This window comes from Hypomesus nipponensis, chromosome 14, assembly GCF_054491055.1.
Source record: "Hypomesus nipponensis isolate SF chromosome 14, ASM5449105v1, whole genome shotgun sequence".
Lineage (NCBI taxonomy): Eukaryota > Metazoa > Chordata > Actinopteri > Osmeriformes > Osmeridae > Hypomesus > Hypomesus nipponensis.
Genome location: NC_140374.1, coordinates 16,530,667 through 16,549,436, shown reverse-complemented (window position 1 = coordinate 16,549,436; position 18,770 = coordinate 16,530,667). Strand labels below are relative to the sequence as shown.

The window sequence follows — 18,770 nt, the reverse complement described above, 5'->3', positions numbered from 1 at the left end:
TATCCTGTTGAATTACGTTGGCGTATTTTAGTTAACATATACAGTAACATAAGCCCACAAAATGATGTGTAGTTAAGGCACATGGCGAGCAGGTCACTAGGTTACTAGCTTATAGGGAACTTGACTAGTTGAAATAAATTTAGATTCTGTAGGCCTAAATCAACTTTGTTCTTGAAAATATTTCAAACTGATTAGGTAGTGGCATTTGGAAAAGTATTTTCTCGCTTTTCCCCCAAAGAAAAACATTCGAATAAAGCCTGCGTCAAATATATTTTTAATTGGTGGCAATGTGTGCAGAAGTCTATAATGATTAGCCTACAGAGTAGGCCTATGTATTTTTTGTAACCATTTAAGAACAAACTGAAGTTGTCTACTATTTATTTTCTTTCTCAATCATACCGTTATTCCACCACAAACAACAGGTCAATTATCATATTTATAAAATATCCTAAGTATGTAAAATAATCAGTTTTAGAGATTTAGATGTGGGCCTATGTAGTTGTGTCGTAGGCTAGTCTATGGCCGATATGTTTGTGTAGCTAAGGGTTTAGGCCTACTGCGACCTGTCATGTGGCCTACTGTAACACAATGGAACGATAGCCTAAGTAACATTGTAAAACATCATAGGCTTTTCTGTTAAAAAGGTTCGTAACTGAGTGTGATGAATACTATCAACAATATTTTAACTTTTATATATTTAACGGTATTACCCATTATTACCCCAGGTGTCTGATGGAGCATGTCATCGTCTTTCGAATTCGTTGGATGATAAATCCGAAAATAAGCACGTGGGAGGTCGGTTTTTGTCTTTGGTTATCTAGCTGTATGAGTGTTAAATACCTGTCATAAAGCTAGAAAACCGAAAGTAAAAATGTTCTCAAAATCTGTGCAAGCACATTGGATTTGATGCCTACTGGATGCCAACTTTCACCAATGGTAAGCAAATTTAGTTTTTTTGTTTATTTTTCCATTTGGTTATTTTTCTATTTGTAGCCTATTATATTTCATTTGTTTTGTAATTCCAATAGGCCTATTTGACCAAACAAAATGCTCCTTCAAAGGAATGAGTTTTGATTCAATACATTGGATTAGGCTTGTCTTGTTGTATTATCGAAGCTGCCCATGCAGGGAGCTGTCCATTCAGTACGATTCGAAAACATGGTGCTGAATGCCTAACCAGACACCACACAAGAAGAAAACGTATATTATTCTCATCAGTCTCACAACTAATGCTGAAACATTACCTTTTGTTATGTTACTTTTTTAAAATTAGAATGTTTACTTGGCTTCAGCAATTTATTTTGAAAAACTTGAAACTAAATCCTGCATGAAATGTTAGAATTTAATGATTGAAAGTGAGAGTGATTCATTAAAAGTAAAACTAACTAGCCTATAGCTCCTATAGCTGAAGCCCAGTGGTGTAAGTGTAACTTAAGTATACACTTGTGGAGAAGAAAAAAAACACTTTCAGACTGAAGTTACAACTAGAGTGAGTTTGAGAGCCTCAGTGTGATTTGACTGATACATTGTGTCCTTGTTAAATACTGAAAGCAGAGCCATCCTAAGACAGGGCCTGAACTTCTCAACTGGGTACTTCAGGCACTGAGCTTAGGCCAGAGAAATCAAGCAAGATTGTAAAGCCTAGAGAGCACCAAAGTGAGATGAGTTTTCATTCAAGCTACCTGCAGCCACATCCAAGCCTAGTGTCGGACCAGGCAGCACTAATTGCTGTGGTTCAGAAGGTTATATTGAATATATGAAAAGACCATTGTCCAGTCTTTGCCCATGAACTAAATCAAGCCTCAGAATGAAAGTGAGCCTCATGATAGGAGGGTACGGTTGTAATGTTCGTCGGTAATGTTGGCCCCTTAACGTCAGCTGTACAGAAAAATATTGGAGTGGGTATCAGGGACAGAACTTGAGGTTTCCTTAGCTTGTGGTTTGGGGTTCAGCATATTACCAATGGACACACATTGTGCACCTGATCCAGTACTGCACTGCAGGACTGCAAGACTGCAGTGTATACACACACATAAACATACTGAATTGGGAAAGTTAACATTCTGTCTCACTCTTATTGCAGTAAATGCTACAGTACATCATATTTAGGTGAAATTATATTTGAAGTAGCACAATAGCAAGCCGTTGTGTTTATACAGTCAAAAATGTTGAAAATAAAATTTAATAAAATGGCAATGAGTGTAGCTTGCAAAGGTTTAGAAACTGTCACATTATTTTAGGAATTCAAAATTGAATCCAAGATTGTGTGTGTGTGCATCTGTCCAAATTAATATAAACCTTCAGTGGTCAGTAGCCATAGTCTTAACTGATGGAAAACAAAGACAACGTACAGTATATTCACATTAATCCAATTAAAATAAACATTTAATTGTATAATTAATGAGATTTCCGAAAGAGCCGTCTTCAGTGTTTAATCCTAATGCTTTTTATCTCATCCACCTGCTCTGCTCCCAGGCTGCCAATAAACAACACGGCACGATCAAGGAGAACTACAACGAGGTCAGAATCATTACAAAAAGAAAATGAGGAAGAAAAAAAGCGATCTCAAGCTGCCACCCTCCTCCCGCCCTCCACCCTCCTCCCGCCCTCCAACCCTTCACCCCTCACCCACAGTCCTCTAATGCCATCTGCACCACCAACGGGAGAACAGAGGCACCATGCCCATGCCAAGAGGCGGACAAAGACCCTTCCGGATCCCTGGAGTACGGGCGCTTTCAGAGAAGCCATCTTGGGAGTTGTTGCCGCGGCACCTAAAATGGCTGGATTGGCACACGAGGTGAGTTGCATCATGGTTCTCTGTTGGGTACCAGCGATGAGGGTGGTGGAGGGGGAGGGGTTGGAGTGTATATGAAGGGATGGGGAGGGTAGGAGAATGGGGGGGGGGGTTCTCATTTCCTCCTCAGTCACACACAGTTCCTCCCCCCTTCTTCTACAGCCTATCAGGGACTGCTAATTACCAGTGAAGGGTTGGGGCGGAGAGGGGGCTGGGTGGCAAACAAATTTAATGAGCTGGCACGATTGAAGGAAATCCTGCCTTTTTCTGTGGTCATGGCTCTTCTCCTGCCTGAATTTCCTCCTAACTGCCTCCTATAGCAGCAATGAAGTCAGTGACATTTGCATTTTCCTCTGCTGACATACAGAACACTGTGTTACTTAAGGGGATCCTGTAATCCTTATGTAATGGAATTGTTCACACAAATGGTAATCTTCGTTAATAGGTCTGCTACGGAAAATTATTCTGCAGATGGCGTTTTAGTCTGGATTTGCCTGTGTTTTATTTTGAAGATTTTTGGTTAATGTTGCTTTTAGTGCAGGCTGACAGGGTGGCATTGAAAATGATAAAATAGTAAAATGTTTTCTGATTTGGTACATTTATAAATTTGTATATTGATATTTGATCAAAACAAACATAATGCAAAATGTTTTCAGTTTGGTGGTGTGATTGTGTGTGTTTGTGGGGGGGGCAGGGCGGTCTGTGATTCACAGCTAGTTTTTTTTCTCTATATATTCTTAGTTTTTTGAGGACTGTATTACTGTATGAAGATGTGTAGATTGTAGACCATATTAATATTAATATGTCATAGAATGGATAGATGCATTAATTATTAATTATTGTTTGTTTTCCAACACCATCACCTTAAATAAATGGTCCTCACGGATTTCTTTGACTGTTACACTTGTAAATATAAATGCAAAGCCTCACAAAGACATTGTTAGACTTATGAAACACACTCACTCACACACACACACACACACACATACTCTCACACTGTCAAATACAAACACACACAGACAGAGCCACACAGACAGACCCATGTGTGCAAACACACACACACACACACACATACACAGAGAGCAGGCGACTTGAGTGTGAGGTTTAAATGCCGCCCTGTGCCCCTGGCGGATCCAGCAGCAACCTGAACCAGGAAGAGAGAGAGAGACACACAGAGAGAGAGAGGGAGATCTAAAAGAGAGAGAGAGGGAGACACGTGTCTGTGTTCAGGGCCAACATGTGCAGCTGCAGCCCGGGCGTGTTAATGAACAGAACCCTGCGTTGCACATTATCATTCAGCCCCACTCTCTCTCTCCCCCTCAATGGCAGTTCAGCCTCCAACCCCCACCCTCCAAAAGTCCTGCTTTCCCACCATTGTCAGGGCTGGTACTGCTGCGGTCCTGGGCTGGGCTGGGGGCAGGGGGGACTGGGGGGCAGGGTGGGAACGGGCCTCTAGACTAGACATGAGCAGATGCCTGACACGTTAGACTGTCGAGAAGATCAGGAGGGTCCTGCGAGCCTGTGTGTGTGTTTGATATGTGTGTTGGGAAGGGGAGGGGCTCTCATTCAGACACTGGAGGGCCACCTGACCATGTTCATTAGTCTATTCGGCCATGTCTGCATGTCTGAGAAGGATGTGTGTGCTGCTGGCCTTTCTCTGCTAAATAAGGGTGGTTTAGTCACATTTCACATGCATGTATGTATGCTGTGCATGTGTGATCATGCTCAAATCCTTTACCTCCTCCCCCCCCACCCACCTCAGCTGAGTACTGGATGTGAAGGTGGTTTTCTTGGATTCGTTTAACGTTTAAATGGTGCCATTGTATGGGGGAAGCACCGAGCTTCCCCATTCTGCAGTTGCAGTATGTGTTGTCAGTGGTTTCATGAAGCATTTAAATCCTAGTTACTCTTTCTTAAATGATTTTTTGATCAAACTTTTAACCTCAGTGTCAGGTGTAAGGCAAGAACAGTTGATCCTAAGAGACTGTTAGAAACAGCTGTGAGGTTGTTAAAGTATCCAGCTCCTTTTCTGCTGTAGAGCAGAGGAGTAGCACATTATTGGTCTATGGGGATACTGTTCGATCAGCAGAAGTAGCAAGAACATCCAAAACATATTCCAAATTAATTAAATATACTACATAAATCACATGTAGATGTTTAAAGTAGCATGCAGTGGAAATAAAGTATGTCCTTATCGAGCTTCCTTATACAAGTGACAACCCTAAATCCGAAATCAAGGAGGTGATACATGGTGAAAGGGTAGAAGACCTATTGGTGGAGCTGAGAGAAAAGCCCGAGAGCGGGAGGGAGGCAGAAACCGAGATGCTCAGAGGGAGGAGAGACACGTGACTGTAGTAAGCAGTCAGGCGGCCATGTTTGAGCTCACAGCCTTACCTTGCCTTCACAGAGGGAGCCATGGATGCTGGCGACTCTCTGAGTCACACACACACACATCCAGATGCACGCCCGCACAGAATTCAGACCCACTGAAATGACAGGAGTGTCAGTGATTATATGTAAATGAGTGAGGAGTATGCGCAGGTGCGTAATTGCCTATGGCAGGATTGAGCGTGACTGTACTGGGACGGCGTGCGAGTGTTTGGTGAGTGTGTGTGTACGGGGGAGGGGGGTAAGATGGGGGGGGGCGGTCTGGAGCTGCATGTGACAGATGCTGTTGACAACAGGCACAGTATCCAACAGAAAGTCAGAGAAGGAAGCATGTTTGTCAAGCAGTCGTTAGTGTGTTCAGTCCAACTCGGAGTGGCTCCTGTGGTCCCAGCTGGTACCCTGTTGGTTTGTCTTTTTAAAGACATGTATCGTGATCCGAGCCTGCCTCTGCTGCAGGAGCAGAGCATTCAAAATAACTTGAATTTGAGCTGAGATTTTGCAGAACTATTTCTTTTTTTGAGAAACAGATTTCTTAAAATAATCAGTCACATCTATTTTGGTGTTTGACACAATAAATTCAGGGGCAGGTATCAATCGGATATTCAACAAAGAACTGATCTTTAAGTAAAGAGTCTGACCTCAACGAGAGGTCAGGGGCCATATTTAAGACACCAAGTCTGGAGGCTTTGGCTTCATAATGGGTTATGGACACCTCAGCCTACAACTGGGTGAAATCTCTAATATCCACCAGAAGACTGTTGGCTATTATGTAGCTATTAGTGGCTTTAAGCGGATTACACATGCATACTGTTGTTGTGTGTGCATTCTTTGTTTCTCAAGAAAAAAAAATGTCATTCAGTTGATGGGTATTTTTCCTTTTGAAATGTATGTATGCTGTCAAATCTATTAGACTAATCTAGTCTAAGTGAACTCAGATGAAACTTGGTGAAAGGTAGATATTACACGTCTGTTGGAGAAGTCCAGTAGACTCGAAAGAGCTCCTTGGTTACCTCAGTGGATTCCTGCCTGGCTGTGTGGACACTATTAATGTTTTAACTTCTCCTCAGTGATATAGAGCCCCGCTCACCGGCCAGCCGTAGCTTTGGAGGAGGGCCAATGTAGGTCAGAACATCCTCATCAGGCCTCCTTATTACAAATTTCGCCGAGACTAATCTAGCACAAAGCCTGTCCCTAAGTATCTTAGAGGAAGACAGGGAGAAGTTTCTACATCCTACATCCATGAGATTACGTCTGTCTGCATGAGCACCCCAGACCAGGGGTCCTCTGAGTGCCAATGAGAGTAGAAGAGAATTAAGAGACTGAGCTGTTAATACTGCAGTCATATATAATCATACAGGAAAAGATGAGGTTTGGGGGGTGGGGGGGCCTTGAGTGTGACCCATATTTTTCTTTGCATTATCCTAATCTTCTGCTCAATGTATATGGTAGCTCTACCAGGCCTGGAAAGAAATGATTGTTTCAGCCCCTATGCTTCCTGCTAAGATACTGTAGGCAATGATAAAACCAGCAAAGTAGTGTCGAGGGGGACTGAGCGCTGTTTAAGCTTTGCTCTTACAGTATGAGTGTATTGGAGGGAAAGTAACAGGGATTGGCAAGGAGAAGTGCAAACTATTACTAACTTATCTTTCAAATGATATACAAATAAAACCTTTTAGACCCCCCTCCAAACACACACACACAGACATGTTTTTTTTAAATCCAGACTCTGTTGCTCATAGTAGAACAAGTTCAAGCTCAAGGCTGCAGACGCCAGATCTGTGGCCAGTCTGGAGTGGTGGGTCTGTCTGGCCACCCTGGTTTTGAGTCTGAAGGGGGGGGGGGGTGCTGCCTCTCCCCTCTGACCTCCGAGGGGGTTGCTAGGGGAAGGAGGCCAGCCAACTCAGCAATGTACCAGTGAAAAGGCCGAACTGTCAGAGTTGTCCAAGAGACATCAACCCCCCTGCCCCTCCACACACACGCACACAGTCTGTCTCACACACACTGTCTCACACACACAAACGCAGACACACAGATGGCACAGGCCCAGAGCTAGGGAATGTCAGCTCCAAGGGTGTGCTTTATTTCAGACTCTTTACCATAACTCCAGTCAATCAGTCCACCCCCTATAACATCAATCTGGTCTGGCAAAGTCCTAGAACCACACGCACACACCGAGCCCTCTACCCGTCTCCCAGAACCCCATACAGGTCTGGGTTCACATCCCTCATTGTAGCCCTTCTTCCCCAGCCCTTATGGCTCTGTTTCTACTGCTCCTCAGCCCAAGTCTACTACGCCTCCAGAGATCTTACCCCCCACTCCCCTGCCTGTCCCTCTGCCCTCCACCCAGTCCTTGCTACTGGCAGCTTTGCCCACCTCTCATGCCATCCAAAACCATTCATGTCTCGGTGCTAAAGAGGTATTATGTTTCTACTTCCGTGTGTAACAACATGCTGTTGTGGGGAGAGGATTGCTGATTAAACCTCACATGATTGTTGAAGTAGAACAAGAAGAGAACACCAGACTTATGGGATGAAACCTCGTCTAAGGATTTGTGGAAAAATGCTCATAGCATGTGTCAGCTACAACAGCTAAGCGTGTCGCGTTGTGTGTCCTTAAAGTGTGTGTTTTCACGAGTCCTGCATGTTTGTTCATGTTTCGAAACCTTTGTGCAAGTCGTGTGTGAGTGTGGTCTCATCTGAGGTCACAGTCTTTCAGGGAAGGGGTCTTATGGAATAAAGGAGTCTGTATTTGCATACGCTGCATGCTGTCTGCAGAGAGGGAGCAGTCAAAAAAGATATCAGCACTAGACAAAGAGATGGAGGACAAATCCTGCATTGTGGGACTGGTGGGAGAAAGGGGCTGTCTGAATTGGGGAGTGGGTGAAAATTGACAGAGAAAGAGTTTGCGCTAGTTCCCTGTGGAGATTAAAGCCTAGCGATCCCTTCATGCATACAGGCTGTAAATGAAGCAGGGGGACAGCATGCAGGGCGCGGGGGCCTGTTTGCAGAAGGGAATGAAAGGCTGTTTGTATTCCTGTTAGCGTCTCAAACAAGTCTCAGATAAAGATGAGTTGTGTTTATTAGCTGTTGCAGTCTGTGAGGTGCCTGTCCCTATGGCTACCATGGAGATGTGTTGGAGAAATGTTTGATTCATGCTGACACATGGTGGAGGTTGGGGAGGTTTTATATTTTATGACTACTGAATCTGATCTTTCTTCTCCTTCCTTACTCCCAGGTCTGACTGTGGTGTGATCTGTGAGGCTCATGATGTTTACTTCGTGGTCAACCGTCCTGCCATAGGATGAATTTGAACAGAACCACTGCAATACACCATCAGACCAACTAAGATGTTTAACGACTATCACTTTCATACAGTATGATGAGCTACAGAACAAACTACTGTAGACATCTAAACTACAGGAAGTTTAGGATACAAACCTAGCCTCCTTCCTCAGAAGACCTATCAGTTTGGAACTATGTCTGGCTACCATCTGACTAAAACGTCTGACTGTCCTTTACTTGGCTGTGCACATGCTTCGCTGATCTGGGACTGATTATTAAAGAAAACATTAGGAGATTTTATGATACTGAATTGTTGTGCCATGAAATTAATTGAATGTTGCATTTAGATTTGCTTGTAAATTGTATTCTAAAATGAAATAGGTTTCCTAAATAAAGTGATATTGTTTGCTAAATAATTGTGTCTGGAATAATGTTCTAGTTATTTTCTAGTTATCTTTTATCAACGAAATAATTCGATAGAGCTCTATAAAAGCCACTTTGTGCAATTTTCAAGCAGATAATAAACTACATTAGACACATGCGTCAAGCACTAACGCAGATAGCCCTATCCCATCCGGATCATAACCCCCCAAAACTGCGGAGAACATTGGAAACGGGTGGACCAGACGAAGCGTTAGTTGTGCCAGCGGTTGTCTAGGGATTTGACAGATTCACACGGATATGTGTGAGAAACATGCGACTATTGGTGACCCCAGCGCCAGCTGCCATTAAGTTTTAATTAGCTGGTGAATGGCAGCGACGTGAGGCCCTGACTTCTGGACGTGCTTTGAATCCCGCCCCGCCGTTTGTTGCGTGGGAAAGTTTATCAGGCACACGCTTTCCAGAGGAAACCCCGCCCATGAAAAATAAATAATTAGCCTACTTAATTCAATTAGGCTTTACGTTTGTGTGCTCCATAAATTAATTCGCAGTCTTACCGACACCGTGTTGGGTATAATTCCATATTCTAAATCAGTATGGGCTTTATAACACAATGTACTATTTTATAAAGGCCTACGGCAAAAGGTTTATTTAGAGAAAAAGATATTCTGCCAGATTTGAAATTATATATAATGTAGCCTATTGGAGACCAAAAAAAAAAATCTTCGAATTGAAGGTTTGGAGACAGCGATTTTAACACCTATTTAGCATGTAATTTATAGGCCGAGTTGATGAACTCTAAACTAGGCAAACACATCTCCCACCCTTGACCTCAATCGCTGTCCGTCCTGATGGCTGGAATCAACAACAGATGGACACGAGTAAGGTCAAAAAGGGATTATTTCCGACTCTTATTTTGACTCATTTTATCAGAACGGTTTAGGAGACTGCCAAACGTTAATTCCATATGGCTAAAACAACAAAACCTCCAAATAATAATAACCCATGTTTTTTTATTGTGCCCTATATTAGTTAACCTATATGTAGGCTATTATTATCATTCATAATGACCGATAATGTAGGTTTAATTTTAGTCATCCTGATTTACTGTGACGATTTTACTTTTGCTAGTCAATCATTTTTATTAGGGTAAAAAGTGCTTTTTTACCCAGTGCTTTTTATGTAATTTATTATCAGAAGCGTGTACAGTATTTAACTGCCGTGTTAATCTTTAATTCTGTGTCAGTTTTGTGTGCTTTTTGTACCTTTGTTTGCGTTCAAGCTTGTGATAAATTTGTCATCAAATAAGGATTTTGTTTCAACAGCCATCATTTGCAAACATTGTGTGAGTCAGTTAGTCAGTTACAAAGTGCTTCTTGATGAGGGCAGAAGTGTGGCCGAGGGTCAGGGACCTGTTGGTAATGCCCTGGTGCGGGCTGGGGTCAGAGATCAGGGTCTGGACAGTCCCCTTGAGGCCAATAAACAGGACCTGAGAGATAGCAGTGTGAGGGGTCAAAGCCATAGGTCAAGGACAACTGATTAAGTGGTTTCCTGCAACTCCCAAGTGACAGCTGGGCTGAGATGGATAAGTAGAGACATGATGCAAGGTCTGTCACCATGCCAGGTTAACAAAAACTAACAATGGACAAAACAATGGATCTAAACCAACAACCAGTTAATGTCTGGGACCAATGGTAGTGGACACCAGATATAGAGCTCTAGAGAGAGAAACAATGAGCAAGCTAATAAGGAAAAAGAAAAGAAAATGCTGGGTGTATCATTTCTTTTTTTTCACAGAAAACGTTTTGAAGTTTCAATTTCATGTAGAAGAGCACTAATAGATTCAAACTGCATCAAATTATATCCAGTAAAATATCTCACAGTAATGTAAATTAGCAAACCCATTACTATTACTTCCCAGCTGAATATCACATCAGCATTTCTAATCAAAAGTATCTAATATTAGTCAAACAGTCAAAAGCACTCAGTGCTTAGGGACCAGAGAGAAAGAGTGAGAGGGAGAGAAAGAGAGAGACAAAGTGAGAGAGAGCAAAAGAGAGAGCGAAAGAGAGAGCGAAAGAGAAAACGAAAGAGAGAGCAAGAGCGGGACTTTCAGTGCCTACCAATTTAGCAGTCAATGTTGGAGCTATTCTACTTTTGGGGGGAAAGACCAGAGTAGGAATTGTTGACGTCTTCCCAGCCAGGGGCAATGTATATGATCTTTTAGCATAAGAAAGGAGATGGGGGCCTGTGAACGTCTCTGACCCATCAACCTTTCTCCCGGGCTCTGAATGGAATCACTTGAGGCTGCCCAGTCTCCACATCAGACCTGGGCCATGCCTAAACTCCTAATCAGGCGGGTTTTATGCATCCTACAACACCCTCCCCCTCTCTCACCTTGGCAGCGCCTCCCTCCACTAGTTCACAGTGAGCCTATACAGCAGTTTGTTTAAGGCCCCCAGCCCCCACCTCCTCCACTCACCACCTCCACCCATGGGCCCCAGACACTTGAGGAAGTCGGGGGAGCTGGTATGAGACAACAGGGGCCCCTTCCCCTTCCTCTTCCTTCAGACCTTGGGCCTCCTTATCATCAATTAGTTCCCCCTCCACCGAGCTGTAGATCACAAAGTCCAATTATAATTGTAAATGTATCAGACTCAAATCACTCATGCTTTCGTGTCAAATTCAGATTTGTACAGATTCTGGGAGATCGAGGGAAAGGGGAAGTCAAATGACAAATTGCTTCACGTTTCTGGCTGCATGTCAGAAATCAAACGTAACGAAAAAACATGAATAACCTAAGTATTTACTTCACATACCCTAATTTGCCGGGCTAAATCAACACATATTTGATCTATTTTAAATGTATTATGAACAAATCATTAGTGGGTAATTTATCTTCATATTGCACAGTTCATAGTTTAAGATATGGTTCATTAAAATACTTTCTAAACAAATAGATCGTTAGAAAGTAAACACTAAAGATTTAGCAACGACAAAAAAAAGATGTTGCTGTGTGTGTTAGGGTGTAGTGCTGAAAGGACAGCGCCACCTCTCTTGCTGCATGTTCAGGATCGCTTTTGGGCCTACAGCGAATTTAAAAAAACATACACATTTTCCAGCATTAATTTCGTTTGTCTATATCTAACTATAAGGCCTGTATTGTGTCCTCTGTCTGTGGCTCATGTATCTCGAGAACCGGGCCCTGTATGAAGTTGAAATTCGGCAGTTGTATTGACTCAAGACCCAAGGACGTGTATGTTTGAGTGTGAATTTTTGGGGAAGAGCTGTCACGAAAAAAATATATATATATACGCGTTTGGTAAAATGACCTCCTCTTGTGCCTATATGCCATCGTTTATATTACTCTTATTGACAGTGGGCTAGCAGTGGTCACTCATTTCGATAATGGCATGCCAAACATGCCATTGTCAAACATGCTGTTACAGGCAGAAAATATGTCCCCCATAAAGGTTTTCAGATTAGAAGTCTCACTTCAAGCCCTACACTTTACCGCCTGTTAAACGATACTAACTTGTCCTGGTGTATTAGGATATCGGGAGTGCTGCCCTTGCACGCCTGGCTGTCTTCCCGGAACGGGTATTCACAACCTGCTGTGAATTAAATGTAGGTCGATGTTAGGCCTAGGCCTACATTCTTCCCTTTCCCCGTAAGTCTCACAATTGTTTATTGCTCAAGTGTTTGGCAATACCCCTTTTGTTGTAAATCTTATTTCCGGGATAATCAATAGAAATTCCATGTGAAAGTATAGCCTACAGACTACAAACACTGGGAAATCTATGAAACAAACGTAGTCTATATATAGCTAACCTGTTAAATATATATATATATATATATATATATATATATATATATATATATATATATACATATATATATATATATATATATATATATAAAAATAATATATGTATAGCCTATGCTAACTTCAGAATATAAATATAAATGATGTGGCGAAGTTTGATCTTTACATTTGCATCTTATAGCCTATTTGTATTTTTTTATTTAGTATGTCATTATTTATAATTCTATCAGTGTCCCATGTGTGGTCAATCAATCATTCAAAGATATCAAACAATTGTCGGGTTAAGATATAGGCCCCAGGCTACTATAACTGCATTTGTTTGTTTTGTAAAACAATGCGAAATTCGTTTAAGTGTAGGCTAGGCTAATAGCTGATTATATTGTAACTATTAAATATAAACTAATTTGATTAATCATGCGTTATCTTCAACAAATTCCATAGGCCTATCATTCGGTACACTTCAAATGTAGAGAAGGCCTTATATGTGTACTTAAATAACGAAATGACAGAAATGGGGTTTCCCAAAATATGATGAAATGTCAGCATTTAAAAAGGCATATGTTCTTGTCCATTCAAGTCAATTACAACGAGCGCAAGAAATACGTGTATTGGATATTTGAACATCTGTCAAAGTATCATACTCTCAAAAATCCCTTAAGATGATCCAGTATCAAATGGTCACACTCATACCACAATCATATATAACATAAAATCTGGCCATGGATGAACAGAAAGCTGTAATTTCAACCATGGGGGGAATTAACAAAACTAAGGCCACCCCTTATGAATTCAGCAGTCATGGAAACATACAATATAAGTTTAGCACGTTTTAACTGCCAAGAACGTAAGGAGAGTTTGCTGTTGGCACTAGCTAGCTTGGCATCTGGTAGACAGGAGCACCATGCTGCTCCGAACAGGCTGACGAACACGTGTATGTTTAGTAGTCTAGCCAGAGCTAGACTGCAGTGCTGCATGGTGTCTGACTTTCATCTGTGTGATGGAAAGACAATACATGGTTCTGGTAGGATTTTTGTATTTCATGTAGACAAAATCTATAGTGTAGATTTCCGAGTGAGTGAGTGTGTGAGTGTGTGTGATTGTGTGTGTGTGTGGTGTGTGTGCAAGTGTATGAATGGGTAGATTGTGTCATAACAAGCAAACGACTGGAGGTTGATAGTGACAGTAAGGTCCCTCTGCTCAGAGGGGTGCAGAGTTAAGCCCTCTCAAAACCCCAAACTCCGGAGACTCCATGATGGACCGTCATGGAATCTTGTCGAGAATGAATCCAGGACCTCCCATGTAACAAAGAGTCTTTGTTGAGGTGAAATATGAAACGCTTTTCTTAATTAAATAAATGCCTCCCGCTAAGGAATAACAACCAAATGTGTATGCTTTATACCTCATGTCTTTGTTGTTCAGAGCTAAGAATGCCCAGTTTCTAGTCTGAGGGAGGAAGAGAGAGAGAGAAAGAGGCACAGGATCTACACTGAGCCACAATTACCCATATGCGCATGCTTGCACTCAGAAGGAGAGCCCATCAGAGCTAGCACAGTATGAATGAGACCATATATTGGTGAGAGATGAGGATGAAGCCAACCCAGTCAGTCCCAGATCAGTCTTGGCAAGGACGCAGCTCTGTAGCGATTGGCTGAAATCAGTATGAATCACAAGAGTCAAACGTAGAAGGTTTAGTGTGTTAGCTGTGCTGAGAATAGCACTCTGAAGAATGGAAGCTGCACAAAGACAAAATGGAAACAAAGTTTTCCTTTCAAAAACCTGAAACTGAAACTGTCACTCAAATTAATTACATTTATGACAAATTCAGTCATATTTAATATGTATTATGAGTAATAATAACTCAAAAGCACATGTCTAAAATTACCACATAGGCTACTACCATGTGATGTGACATTCAGGTTCAAATGTTATTAAGTCTAATTATCATAGACAGATCATTCCACTGAATCTCTCCTTGGATTATTCTGTATTTTCTAAATATGATCTCACACCAGTGTTAAAGGCCATGAACAATCTCCATTCAGAGACCTCCACTACAAGCCTCTCAGGGGTACTCGGACTCACATCCACAGGAATGCAAAGGGACATTCCTACAGGCTGGTTCTGAACCCCCATCATCATCATCAGTGACATTAGGACCTGTCTGGGACGTGATCTTTGTCTGCTGTGCTACCCTCTGACCCCAGACTGTCTGGAGGGCCTCTGGGACAGAGGGTCAAGGTCAAGGGGAGGGGGGGTGGGCCCAGGCTGCATCTGGGGGTGTGACACACACCCTGTCTGGGAGTAGAGGGCTCAGACAGTCCCAAATGTCTGTTTGAGGGGATACCATGTACCCCGTAGAACCCCACCCACTGTCTGCCCCACCCCCATCACCCCTGGGTGAAGGGGGGGGGGGTGCTGATGTCTGGGTCTGAGCTCTGGTTCCCAGACGGGATGTATAAAGAGACTATGTACGTAGACACAAAGACACAAAGACTCACATCATCGTAGGATAGAACACTATTCTCACACATCCTGGTTTATTGAAAAATGTGATGCTGCCCATCCTCCTCCCCTACTGGCACAGCTCTCCTCAATTTTGCCATGTTGTGATATATACCTTATATATAACAAACACAGATCATACTCTTTTCTTCTATTCCCCCACCATGAACAGGAACAACTTCTAACCTGAACATAAGTGAGAATCTACAAAATGGAGTCTGGTCATGTGCTGAGGTGTGGAGGGTGGGTGGGAGGGAGGGAGGGAGGGAGGGAGGGGGCTGGTCACAAAGGGCTGTAGGTTCGAGGGACAAAGAGGAGTAATGGATAACCCTGGTGAGGTGCCGGCAGACTTGCACTCCCCATGAGAAGAGAAGGGAGCCCAGTGGGCATCAGTAGAGTCTGAACAAGGTCATAGTGCCCCCTACAGGTTGCGAAGGCCTTCACATTGTTCTTAGTCAAGCAGAGATGGTCCCGAGTCCTTACCCATTCTGCCAACCGTTGACAAACAATGTACTCCCCTCGTGTTCCCTGATGCGCACACACACATACACACAAAGACACAGATGCAGACACACATGCACACACACATACATGAACGCACATTCACTGACATCCAGACCTCCCTGGTGATCTGCAGTGGAGCGTGTAGCCACCTGTCAATCATCAAATCCCGCCCGCTTTAAGAGAGACATTTCGTCTGGGACAACGGCGCGCCGTCCCTCCCCATACATTCTGCCTCCCCTAGCAACCATCGTCGGGTGACTAAGAGGCTTTGTCCCCTCACAACGGGAGTCCGCCATTGAACCCTGGAGTCCATAGCAACCAGAGGGTGCCAGAAAGGGCCTTTTCTGTAGGCTGGGTGAAAGGCCTGTTCTTGTCCCTGCGTCTGGGATTCATGGGATGGGACTGAATGGTGTTCCCTCCTCCTATTAAACGCTGGTGTAACGGAGCGTATGAAGGGGCCGGCCGTGAGCGGATAGGATCATGGCTAATCTGCTGTTCCTCTCTGCTGTGGTCCGATAGGGACACTTAAGCAGCCTCTGTGGGCAGTTAGCGGACTGTGGTGGCCTGGGGTTTGGGAGGCACGGAGCAGGGGTGGGGTGGGGCCGGGGTTTGGGAGGCACGGAGCAGGGGCCGGGTAGGATGGGGTTTGGTGACAGATGGGTAATGCCAGGGAGGGGTGGGCACAACTAGGCAAAGCAGAGCAAGGTAGAGCTGGCCACGGCCGAGGAGGACTGGGGAGGCAGTCACAGCAGAGCAGAGCAGACACAGCTGGACCTTGGGAGTGCTTGGGGTCCATAGGATGTGGCAGAGCAGAAACAGTAGTGTAAGGGTGGAGCGGAGAGCTGGGTTCAGAGACATCAATACGGACAGTTTCCGTCACTTCACTTGACGCAAAATGTTTGGAAAGCCCACGGCAGCAGCAAGCTTGAAGAACTGGCGTTCAGCACAGGGGGACGGAAGAGGAGACGTGAACAGAGAAGGCGGAACAAGGGGAACTTTATGAACACTTTCATGGACTTGTGGATGCTTTCACGGTCTGTTTTTACAAGGGTCTTTAGGAGTAAATGAACACCCAGGCCTACACGCCCCATTACACTAAACACATCCCCAGACATCTCCTGAAGACTGTAAAGTTAACACCCTGGATGAGAGGCTGGTGATGGCATTTAGAAAGGGATCAGGAAACCCTGAAATACGACAGCATAACCACAACGTACCATCCCTCCGGCCACACACTGTCACCTAGCTATCGTATGAAGGGATGTACTATATGTGAGTAGCCTTAAATCGCCAAAGCCAATAACCAAATGTGAAACACAGGTACTGGACATCAAAAGCTTTTTGTGTCATGGTATTGCACATTCCAAACCAATAAAAGTTCACAACCACTATGTGGAAACGAAACCTACAGCTGTAGGTTTGTCCTTTATCATGAATGAGGTTCTCTCTGGCCTCCCTTTATGAGCATGCTTTGTGTGGCTTCCATTCTAAGCTTCCATCCTGGGTACTCTTTCCCACCCTCTCCTTCGCCAGGCCTGTCAATCAGAGGTGCTGATTGACCTTAGGAGGCAGGCAGTCAGACGTTGTTTCTAAAAAGCGAGGCCTCGCACTTCTCGCTCCCCCTCCCTCTCCTCATGGCCCCATGTCTCTCCAAGCGCACCCTCTCAACACTCACCGAGTCCTCTGTACTGTACACAGTACCTCTCCTCCTGCTGTCGCTCTCTCTCTCTCTTTCAGATGAATGACCCTCCCTCTCCTCCTCCACATTCCCCAGCCTTCCCCTCTCCCCTCTCCCAGTCAGCAGGACCATCCCTCAGGTCAGCGTCTCAGTAGAGACAGAGTGGTGGTCCTGGGCCCCAGAGCTGCTGGTTCTCTCTCCCAGGGTCCAGGCCCCCTCACCAAAGGCCTCCCTGACCCCGGAGGGGAGGAACAGGACCATAAAGAAGGTCTCTGATTTAGTTTTAACATGCCGCCGTATCCGCCCTCTAAGTGGCTGATGAATATACATGAGCAAAGTTTGGGGTAAAGAACTGGGGACTGTGTGTGTGTGTGTGTCTGTGTGTGTAGAGGGGGGAAGGGCTGACATCTGAAGGGGGAGTGGTGTTCCCTTATACACAGCAGGGCTGCATCTCGTTTAATTGGAGCACTTGTGGCACCATTACCTCCTTTACTTCGACGCGTTACAGATGACAAAAGAAAACAGCCCTAAGCCGGCTTTTGTTCAGGGGGAGACTAGAGAACAGATTCCTGTGTAATGCTGCTGTGGGAATCAACCATACCATACCCTTATAGGAAGCCTCACTCCCAGGCCAGGATAATACCACAACCAGGACCAAGGGTCGCATTTATAAAAAAAAAATTAAGAACAGGATTTTTTAAGAATCCCTGTGTTTTCTTTTCATGTTCACATTTTTGGGGGGAAATGGTTGATGAGCTGAATGACATTGATATAATGTAGGCACGTACTATACACATATTATGTATTATGGATTCTGTACAGCTTGCTATGAGGCAATACTATTCCCTAAATATAAATAGCTTGAAAGTATCCTGTTTGAACAAACGAAAAACACATCTGTTTGTTTATTTTCTCAAGTGAAATCTTTTTCCCATCCCATCTTTTTCTCAATGCAGCATCAAGAGATTGGTTTCTGTTTGTCAATTCTACCAGCCAAGCTATGAACCTTGTTCAGCTTCCTTATTGTTTAACCTTTGACCTGAGGTCATGGTCATGAAGAACGGCCCTAATGTGTGTGTTGTCCCCTGCAGTCACCCTGGTTTCCCATGAGAGCAACAGGGTTTGACCTCTCATCCCTCACCCTTGTCTGATCTTTCTGGAGAGTGGTCTGAGGAAGGTTGGGGTCAGAGCAAGCAGTGGTCTGAGTGCTTACATTTGGACGAGCTAGACACTTATGTGGAGCTGGCACACGTTATGTTCATTATGTCTTAGCCACGTTCATTGTTTAGTTTGTGGTAAATCAACATTAGACATGTAAAACATTTCTGACCGCCTAAATATATGATCCCACAACATGTCAGAGGGTGAATTGTGTTGTGTGTGACACATGATTGGGCATAACAATCATGTGCAAAA

General features: G+C 43.8%; 1 long non-coding RNA gene across 1 annotated transcript; it reads left to right on the top strand.

The window, feature by feature from the left end:
- Nucleotides 1-892: 892 nt before the first annotated feature.
- LOC146258828 (uncharacterized) lies at nt 893-8,726 on the top strand. Its single transcript, XR_014729655.1, has 3 exons — nt 893-936; nt 2,476-2,797; nt 8,417-8,726. It is a non-coding gene; the product is annotated as an uncharacterized LOC146258828 (long non-coding RNA).
- The last annotated feature ends 10,044 nt before the right edge of the window (nt 8,727-18,770 follow it).